The sequence below is a fragment of the Anser cygnoides genome, chromosome 9, assembly GCF_040182565.1.
Source record: "Anser cygnoides isolate HZ-2024a breed goose chromosome 9, Taihu_goose_T2T_genome, whole genome shotgun sequence".
In the NCBI taxonomy this organism is placed as follows: domain Eukaryota; kingdom Metazoa; phylum Chordata; class Aves; order Anseriformes; family Anatidae; genus Anser; species Anser cygnoides.
The window spans coordinates 5,322,293-5,332,278 of record NC_089881.1 but is presented as its reverse complement, the minus strand read 5'-3'; the positions used below and the strand labels follow the sequence as shown (position 1 = coordinate 5,332,278).

Sequence of the window (9,986 nt, the reverse complement as noted above, 5' to 3'; positions counted from 1 at the left end):
CTTAGGCATTGGGGTTAACAGGTAAAGCATGCTTGTTTTTGTTAAAAATTGACCGACATTCATTCATCTTTTAAACTCATGTCTTTCTTGCTTGAAAAATCTCATTTTTAGAACACAAAAGACAAATTTCCAATGTTAAAAAAAAGGATTTATGTTTAATTATTCTTTTTTATCTTAGCAACAATGATTGAGTTTTACTGCATCTATACTTAAGTCACAAGAATTAAGAAATGCTTTTAATAAGTTTACTATCCTGTGCCTTGACTCACAGCCAGTGGTGAAGGCCTTATCGTATAACATTGATTTCTGTCACTATTAACTCCATCAAACAAAGTTTTATCAGCTATGAACCAGAGATAAAAAAGGCTGTAATTTGACCATAAAAATCTGACGAGGTGGAAAATATTTGCTTAACTATCATATAATATGCTGGTTGAGGAAGTGTGTGTTATTACTGTAGCTTAGTTAACAGTGGTATCGTATGAAATGCGTACTGGTAACCACTTACAAATTAGGATAACTGCTTTTCCTGTTCTGGAGGAGTAAATAATACCATTATTGGAAATCCTGAAGCATGACATGCCATTAATTCATGAAATTAGGCATCTGAAGACATTGTATTCACACTCTTTTGAGGAATAAGCAGGTGCTATGTAAACACACTTTGACGCCAAAGGGCATTTTATCTGTGTAATGATTGTAAATTAATCCAATTAGATTTGACTCAAGTTGTGAGAAGCTGAAGTTTCCAACCAGCCCCTTGCCTGTCCACCATCTCCTTCCCTTGTGGATGGCTTCCTGTTCAAATTAGACTGCCTGTTGCTATTCATTTTGATACAAAAACATGTCTTAGATTTTCTAGTTTGATAGGCAAATATTGAGGAGTGTCTCAAAGAAAGGACATCCTTCATGGGGCTGTCTCTGAGACCTTTTCTAGAAGTTTTTCATCCAGTCATTCAAAAGCGGAGCATGGAATCAAAGCTGTAACCAAGTGCACTTTTTATCGTGAGAGGAGGGGTCCAATACCTTCTTTAAACCTGCTTGTCATATCTAGCTTTTGTGTCTGCTTCCTACATACTGATAGTAACCAGGGAACAGTGCAACAAGTTTCTATTCCCAGCGCTGATCAGCATTTCCTAACTTCAGGGTAAGCAACTCTGCTGCTCTGAAAGATGGTGTGAGTGACAGCAGGCTAGTCTGTTACATCAACTGCTCTTGGAGCAGTAGTTGACAGTGCTAATCTGCATTATGTGGGATTAAACAGGCACAGTAATTAACTTGCATAAGCGCTTTAGCAACTTTTGGTATTTGAACTGCAGCATGTTCTGTATATGGTGATGTAGAGCACCTATAGCATCCAGACAGCATGGAGGGAAGCTGTGGAGAAGGAAATGCAGCTGAAATTGCAGGTGCTAACAACAGTGAAAGGGAGAGAGAGAAAAAGTGCTACGCAGCCAAGCCCAAATATTCAGTCATTTTATCAGGAATTAATGTGTGCAGAATGTTTTACAGGTGTGTTGAGAAGGCATTATGGACACTGTGTCCACAGTGCTCAGCGCATCCAAACAACTAGGGAAGAGATGTCTCCATTTCCAATCCTAGTTTAAGTATTATTTTCTGGTGAAAAGTGAAGTTGTACATAGGAATTGGTCTTTCAGTTTTATAGTGTTTACTCATCACAAACCGTAACTTTAATTCTTTGTGTTATGCTCGGGAGATTCAGTTTAAATGAGCTGAACCAAATTCCTAATCTGAACTAAAATGCTGATGTAGACATGCCAGAACTTTCCCCTAGTCACTCTCCTCAGGTTCTGGATTTTGCTCGGTGACCAAGCACCAGCACCTTCACAGCATCTATGCTGAGAAGCACTACAGAAATAAATCCAAAGCAATGTGTCTTATTCACTGGTGTATAGCAACTCTTCTGATGCAGCTAATTCAGATCTGCCTTGAATCAAACAGCAGGAAGGCCGAAATGCAGTTGACTGTAGCATTTTCTTTCTCTGAAAACATACAGTGCGGGGGAAAAGGTCTTGAAGTCAGAAGGAAAACCTGAGAAGACTGAATTTCCCTAGTATATTGTGTGGTATCCTGGGTCTTACGCATCAAGCTTGTTTCAGTTTTACTTGAGGCAGAAGTCAAGAGTCACTAACAGGTCATCTGAAATTTGTAGGGCTTGAGGAAAAAGTGCTGATCCAGTCTGCCTTGTAGACAACGTGGGTTTTTTGTTTGTTTGGCTTTCAGACTTGGGGTCCTCTTGCAAGCCTTGCAGGAATCTGTTCTCAAGACCTCTTTGCCTTTCAGGAAGCGTTGTTTTAGGAGACTGCCCTTTTCAGAGCAAAGCACTTGAAGTTTTCTCATCACCCCGACAGTCCCATGTAACTCCAGATGTTTTAGAAACTGTTGGGAAAATGCTTGCTGCTGAAGAAAACAGCTTAGGTGTGACGGACTTTAGCCCTGTGCCACAATCCATGTGGGAGTGCAGAACTTCAGAGTCCTAATTCAGTCTTAAAAACTGGTAGTGACCCTGCAAAAAGTTATTTTAGACACTGGCTAATCAGCTCAGGAGGATACCATTTATAGGTACCGATGGTGTAACGCTGTCTCTCATGTTTGAAAACAAATTCAAGGGGGAAACTAGGCCTTCTGCTGCCTTCTTGGTCTTTTAACCAAGCAAGTAGTCCTGAGCACTGGTCTAGGACTCAGGAGCAGGTTGGTGTGCAGGAAATGGACTCCCAAAGGTGTTAAAGGGCTGATAATTGTGTAATAGACAAATGAGAGTTCATTAATGGATTGCCTTGGGACTCAGCCTGGGCCCTCATACTCTGGGCCTTGGTTTACCTCTTTGGCCACTGCGTTGTCGCTGCTCCCCAGGCTGCTTCTGCTGCAAACGGCTGGAAGCGTAGCTAGATGCCAAAGCCTGCTGGTCCTCACAGCTCTGTCACAGGCTAGTTTCCCTGCTCCTCCTGTAGCACCTGGAAATCCCACTCCTAATAACCAGTCTGTGCAGGCTGGTGTAAAAAGCAGACGAGAATAAGTTATCTTAGTGGCCTGATCCTAGTGAACTCTCGACTTCCCTGTCTCTCACAATCCAGTGCTGAAAGCCTGACCCTCTCTGCAAGCTGACTAGCCCTGCCAAGGGAGTCTTGAGAAGCTCATCTCCCTTTGAAGAAAACCACTCATGGGTGTGAAAAGCTCTGATCCTTATCTAAATCTGGATATGCTGTCAGAATGACGTGGAGGAGGTAAAACCAGTAAGTGATAATCACCAACTTCAGTACTCTTTTTTAGGTATTGCTGTTTACCTGCATAGCAAAGACGGCCCCTAGAGCCCTGTAGACAATAATTTTTGTTTTGAAAGCTGGTTTAACTCCTCATTGATCTTTCAGGTAAGAGACAGGGAAATGAAACAAACAGGTTTGTTACACTTAGTAGAAAGCAAAGCATGTAAGTAAATGATCCACACTTGAAGGAACAAAACCAAAAGTGTGAATGTAACAACATAAAATGACTTTGAAGTTGAACTAATTATTTTATTAACTAGAATCCTAAAAACCATGGCTTGTTTCTACAAGAATCTCTTCAATTGATTTTGTGTGTTGATAGGCTGGCACTCTGAACCTTTGGGGAAAAGGTTATGTGCATGGAAATCCCCAGTTGTAAAAATATTTGTTGCACTATTTGTCTATAGTCCACAGTGGCAGCTGAATATTAATGTTGACATGCTGAATATTTATAAGGCTTTGTTGTCAGTTTTGCTAATATTATATGTGATGCGTCCTTTTCAGTATTTGAAGGATATTCTTCCAATATTGCCTTGACTCTATTCTATGTTTGCTGTGTAGGATTTCACAGTGCAAGGTGGTAAGAGCTGAAGAAAATAGATAAGAGCCTGACATTGGCTCTTTCCATTTAAAAGTGCTAATTTCCATTTAAAATTGCTAAAAAACACATTGCACTTTATGCACAGTGTCATCAAAAATTCTGATTCTGCTTCCAATGGAGGCAGTGACGCAGTGCTCTCCTCACACCTCCTGATAATTTCAGCTCTGTGCCGAGATTGGGATGCTGCTCACAGGTGAGACTGCTGCGTGTGACGTTTTCAGCTTCCTTTGCGATTCCTGTCCAGCTTGATGGGCAGCTCCTGACCCCATCTGCGCAACCAGGGGGCTGCTCTGCCCCGTGCTGGTTGAGAAGCAGTCGGGCATGGCCACCCCACCTTCATCTATCTCCGAGGGCATCTGGATTGTGCTGGCCACACGGGTGTCCGAGCGCCTCACCTCGCTGCAGGCACCCGCTGCTTGCGGTCACTGGGTGGAGTGGGAACGGGGCCGAGCCAGGCGCTGACATCCAGGGGCAGACATCCAGGGGCAGCAGTCCGGATGGGTTATGGGCACTGGTTGCCTTCGGCTTAATCTGCCGGCAGGCAAAGCCAGCTGTCATCGGGGGGTGCAGATGGACAGCTGTGCTTTTAATCACTTGCATTAATAAAAGGAAAATGGAGGGTAACATCCAACCATCCCATCATCGTTAGAGGGCTCCACCGTTACCACCTGCTGCCAAACACAACAGGCTTGTTTGCTCTCCAGAGCTCAGTGCAAAGAGGGAAATTTGATTCCTTCTCCATTTCAGGCTGTAGCCTTGATTGTAAGTGAAAACTGCATGCTTCGCTGCTACCCAGGGCTGTAATCCAGTTGCCAGAACTTGTTAAGAGAGCACCAGCCAGCCCTTTGTGTAGTTTAACCTTTCCTCTGATCAGGAGCGGTACAGAGGGACGTTTTTAATGCACCAGGGCTGACTTCTGATCTAATGCCAATGCTGCTATGGTTTTCTTGTCATTTTTACTTTGGATAACTTTCAATTACATTTTCAACAGAAAAAGAGCTTTCATTTGTGTGCTCACTGGGACTACATTTTAATTGGCCAGGTATTGAAAAAAGTGGTATTGTTAAACCATCAGCCTGAGCTTAGGTAAAATGTGATTTCTCAGCACAGTTACCTAGATGTCCTCTTTTAAGAATTTATAAACATTCAAAATAAAAAGAATTAGAACATAATATCCAGGTCCTGTTCATGTTTGAAGGGGGCTGTGCAGCCACCCCCTAAGTTTTAGTGAGAGGCTTGCAGCAAAGGAGCTGCCGTGGATGGTAGACGTCAAATTTTAATTTGTATGTAAACAAGCATGCATGTGTACACGTGTGTGCATGTATATATAAAATGGGAGAACTTCCTGTATCTATCGTCCATTCCTAATAACTCTTAGAAGTTTTGAATGCTGACTTTTCGTAAGCTTTCTTAGTTCTCTCCAAAGGTACTTAAAGTCCAGGTCAGTGTTGTATAAGGCAATTTGAGGGTTGCCATTGCTCTGCTCTATCCCAGTTCAAAGTCAAAAAATTACTGAAGGAAAGGGTTTTATGTTTTAAAGGTGAAGTAGTTCCATCAGCATTCTCCTTGTTGGTCTTAGGTTTGTTCCACCTTTTCATATGAAGGGCATCCTTGGATTCTTGAAATTATTTTCATCTTTGTGGCCCTCCGCTGGACTCTTTCCACTGGACTCCTGGAAACACAAGATGGCCACAAGATAGAGCACAGGAAGCTCCGCACCAACATGCGAAAGAACTTCTTCACGGTGAGGGTGACGGAGCACTAGAACAGGCTGCCCAGGGAGGTTGTGGAGTCTCCTTCTCTGGAGATATTCAAGGCCCGTCTGGACACCTACCTGGGCAGCCTGCTCTAGGGAACCTGCTTTGGCAGGGGGGTTGGACTCGACGATCTTTTGAGGTCCCTTCCAACCCCTGCAATTCCGTGATTCTGTGATTTTTCCTTAGTGCAGCAATATTGAAAAATTAAGTAAAATCTTTCAGAATGTACACAATTCACCTTGATTTCTTTTCTGGTTGGATTCTTCTAAAGTTTCCTGATTCAGCATCAATTTCAAACAAATCTTGGCAACTAAGGAAACAGTCACAGAGAGCAAGAGGAGATTGGACTGGAGTTTTCCATTTTAAACTTGAAGCGTGCAAATCTGTAACCTAATTTCCTGGCTGAAACCTACATGTAGATGAACGTGGTGACCCAATACCGTGATTTCAGCTGCTTTCAGATCATTCCCCTCCAATAAAAGCAAGTGAATGAGGATTGAAAAAAAATAATTCAACGATGCTAGATCATAGTCTTAATTATATGCAGTCTAATGTAATGAGAGGCTGTGACTACGGGCTCCTGGTATTCTCACTGCTCACTTGTTGCTCATGCCTCTTGGACTGTATTGGAGTGTATTTTGTGTATTTCTTACACTGAATCATTTCAGAAGTCTGGCTGAGAGTCTGTGCTGAGGTACAGCAGCAAAGAAGGGGGTGCGGGCTTGCCCTGAGGAGGAGATGCTCCGTGGAGCCACAGCCTGAGACATGAGCCTGTAAAGCTGAAAGGAAGCCGAGGAGCTCCACCATGGACATAAGTAAGACACGAGTGTCACTCCCGGAGCTGCGCTCGCCTGAACTCTAGAGGTATTTGGATGTCAAGTGAAGTCCTCACCCGGCTGGTGTTATAAGAAATACTCTGGCTTCTGGGGCTATGGGATTTACCCATGCTGTTTTAATTCACCAAAGAGAAAAAGAGGGCCTGCCTTCGTGCTTTGGGACTGACCTTCCCCACCCAGCGGTGCCTGCACTGTGAGAGCCTGCTGGGGGCTGCGTTTCAGTGCTTGCTGCTCGTCCCAGCAGGAGCTGTCCCCAGCCAGGTCTGGCAAAAGTAACCACATGGGGAGCTGGTTGTTAGCAAGTACAATATTTACGTCTTTTTGTTTTCATACTTTTATTTCCTTTTTTTTTTTTTTTTTAATGGTAATACTGAGCAATAGGTGACCTAGTGATGGTTTAAAAAAAAAAAAGCTCCACAGGAAAAACAAAAACAAAAACATAGCTGTGTTTTTGTTTTGTTTTGTTATCTTCATTGCAAGCCTCTTGATGTTTCCAAGGCTTTGACTGCAGCGGGCTTTTAGCCTGTGCTTTGAATATATCAGCATACCTGCTGCAAAGTGCTGGGTAGGTGTGCTGCCACTAAGTACATGCTGACCAGCGCAGCAAGACCTGCCTGAAAACGCCGGGTACTGACTGCAAGGAGGGACAGGAGTGGGCAGGGGCACTTGGGGAGGTGGGAAGAACCCCGGCGCGTACTTTCTGTTGCTGTGCTTGTTTGTTCTTGGTTAGGGGATGAGCTAGAGAGAAGGCAAACGAATATCACCAGAAGCAAGGTGTTGCCAGGCAGACGGCAGAAGAAATGATGCTGAGTCACACGTGTCCTTTAGGCAAGGATGGCAGGAATTAACAGGCAGGGCAGTGTTTGCAGTGAGCACTGCTGTGCCTCAGTGTCTGGCATTCGGCTACGCAAACATGCACGCGGTTACGTCACCCACCGAGGTATTTGCTCGCATACCTATGGCCAGGCTGTGAATTCTTTAATTAAACAGGAGCCAGCACCTAGTGAAGCCAGTGGGAGTTTGGCTCAAGTGAGAGGGATGTAATTTTTCTTTTTAGCTAACATGTATTGCATCTAATTGAACCTGCTGCAGGGGAGAAAGGCTGATCTTAAGCCGATAATTCCGTGTTTAGATGTGATTTAAAATAACTGGCTTAGGGGAGCAGCAGTGCCTCCACTGATCCCAGTGAGAAGCATTCTCCTGCCAATGCTGGTTGCAGGTCCTAGAGAGCAGGGAATTACCGCTCTGAATGACATCAAAGGCCAATTATCCCATCCTTTCAGTCACCCATTGAAGGACTGAATGAAAACCAACAGCAAGAGCTGGGCTGAGCCAACAAGAGCTCGGGAACTGGAATTGGTTTGTTACTCTTCTCCACACAAGCAGTCTGCCACCCAAGTAGGGGAGGGTTCAGGCAGCAGAGCTCAGGGGCAGAGAATGCAGCCCCTGAAACGTGGTCATTAAACCTGTTATGAAGAGGGGCTATTACTGCAATTAGTGCCAATGAGATGGGGTGCAGATGCATCAACTTCCAGTTGTTTTAAAAATGTATCTGGCTTTCTGTGGATAAACACCCATTTGTCGGTTCACGACATCCACAGTTGTTCTTACTGTCACATTTGGAAATTTTAGCTCGTGATGGAAAAATAAAAGCATGGAGGGGAAGGTGTTACTTGAAAGCAAGTGAAGAATCCTCATGCTGTAAGCATTGCTGATGGTGTGAACATATCTCCATGCACTCAAGAGGTATTAATCTGCATCCTTGTTAGTCATCGTCATGTGCCTAACCATAACCATGTTGCCAGTTACGTGGCAGCAGAAGTATGCATGTTGTTTTTCAAGTATGAAAATGCCTTTTCCTTGTGGTTGCAGTCTCCTATGCTAAGTTGCTAGCCTGTAAACTTGGGTGCTGGTCTAGTGTGACTGTTGCAAGATCAAGGGCTATGTTGCCTGTACCACAACAAGCAATGAAGTTAAAGAAGAAAAAGGGCAAAGGCGAGGGAGAGCAGGGGTTACAGCAGCTGAGTCGGAGCATTTGAGTTATGTGCTGGGAGCAGCCAGGTACAGATAAAGTCGTTTGTGAGGACTACAGTTATTGCAGGGAGGGAGAAATATGGCAGGAGATGAAGCAGAATTTTCAGAGGACCCAAAAAGCATAGTCAGACAGGGTGGTTACCTGTTTGCTGGCCTCTCCTTCCTTGGCACCAGTTTTGTTGTGTTCTTTTAAAAGAGCTATTCTTGAAATATAACACCTTCTTCTTGAAATGCCAGTTGCAGTTCTGCCGGCTGTGTTTTCGGTAGAGCACAGCTGTGCTGCTTCACAGCTGGCATTTCAAATGGGAATTATTTTGCACTTACGTTAGTCAATTCCCATGATATCATAGCATATATATATATATTTGCTAAATCAAGGACTGGGATCTGTAGACAATAAGTACTTCTTGAAAGCCACTTTGTAAGCCTACAATTAAAAAAAAATTACTTGCACCACAAAAAATCTAAACAAAACAAAATGTAGTAAACCTAAGATTGCATCCTTCATATTCTGGATTCTGAGCCTGTCAAAATTTCATACTTTGTTTATATAAGCACTGAAGCCTTACTTGCTTTTTTTTTTTTTTTTTTTTGTTGAAGACTAAGTGCTTTGGCAGCGTTGCTTTTTGGCATGGTGAGAGATTGGTGCCTTAGAATTAGGAACATGGCTACTTAGTATTCCTCCAGGCAAAAGATAATTACTAAATATAATATAGAACTACTGAGTAAGGGTGATGGGGTGTAATCTGTTCCACGCTGCACGATTCTTTGTAAATTTGCAGAATAGCCTTAATCAACTTCTAGAATCAGGCTGCAAGCTGGATTTTCTTTTGCTTAAAAAATAACTGCTCTTTTCATGGTGTAATTGTTGAGCTGCTGATTGTTACCTTCAGTGCTGTGTACTGAGAAAGAGCTGGAGTAATAAAAAAAAGTCTCAAGGGGCTCGTGTATTGCTGTTGCAAACTGTTAAAGGTAAAAATAAAGAAGGATCAGTTAAGCATGTTTGTTTTCTGTTTTCTTCTTTGAAACAGTCACAGGAAACTTTACATTGCTATAAAATCTGGTATCTCTTATACAAGAAAAATAAGGAGATACATGTTTAATGCTTTTTAAACTAAATTTCTTAATAACTATTAGTTCTCAAAGGTTTGTATCAAGCTTTCACTGGCTCAGCAGGAACAAAGCAAATGGCACCTAATGACAGTTCTTCTAGCTGATCATATCCCAAAGGCATCAAGATTTCACACGCAGATTAGATATTCCACAATACACTTTGGGTAAATATGTTAATTATTCACTATTACATTTACATCATTGCTAATTACAGTATCACCAGAGTAGTATTGTTGTCTATTACAGACTCAAAATTGAAAAAATGGTGCTCCAATTTTTTCTTAGAAGACAGTGTGCTAAAACAGCCCTACAGTTTGCAGACGTATCTAACAAGTCCGCACAGTACAAAGCCAATGGTTTT

The 9,986-nt window shown here is 42.8% G+C and overlaps 1 long non-coding RNA gene across 1 annotated transcript; it reads left to right on the top strand.

Annotated features, from left to right (window-relative positions):
• Positions 1-2,418: 2,418 nt before the first annotated feature.
• On the top strand, positions 2,419-9,512 carry LOC136791481 (uncharacterized). Its single transcript, XR_010833712.1, has 2 exons — positions 2,419-5,629; positions 6,311-9,512. It is a non-coding gene; the product is annotated as an uncharacterized lncRNA (long non-coding RNA).
• Positions 9,513-9,986: the final 474 nt, after the last annotated feature.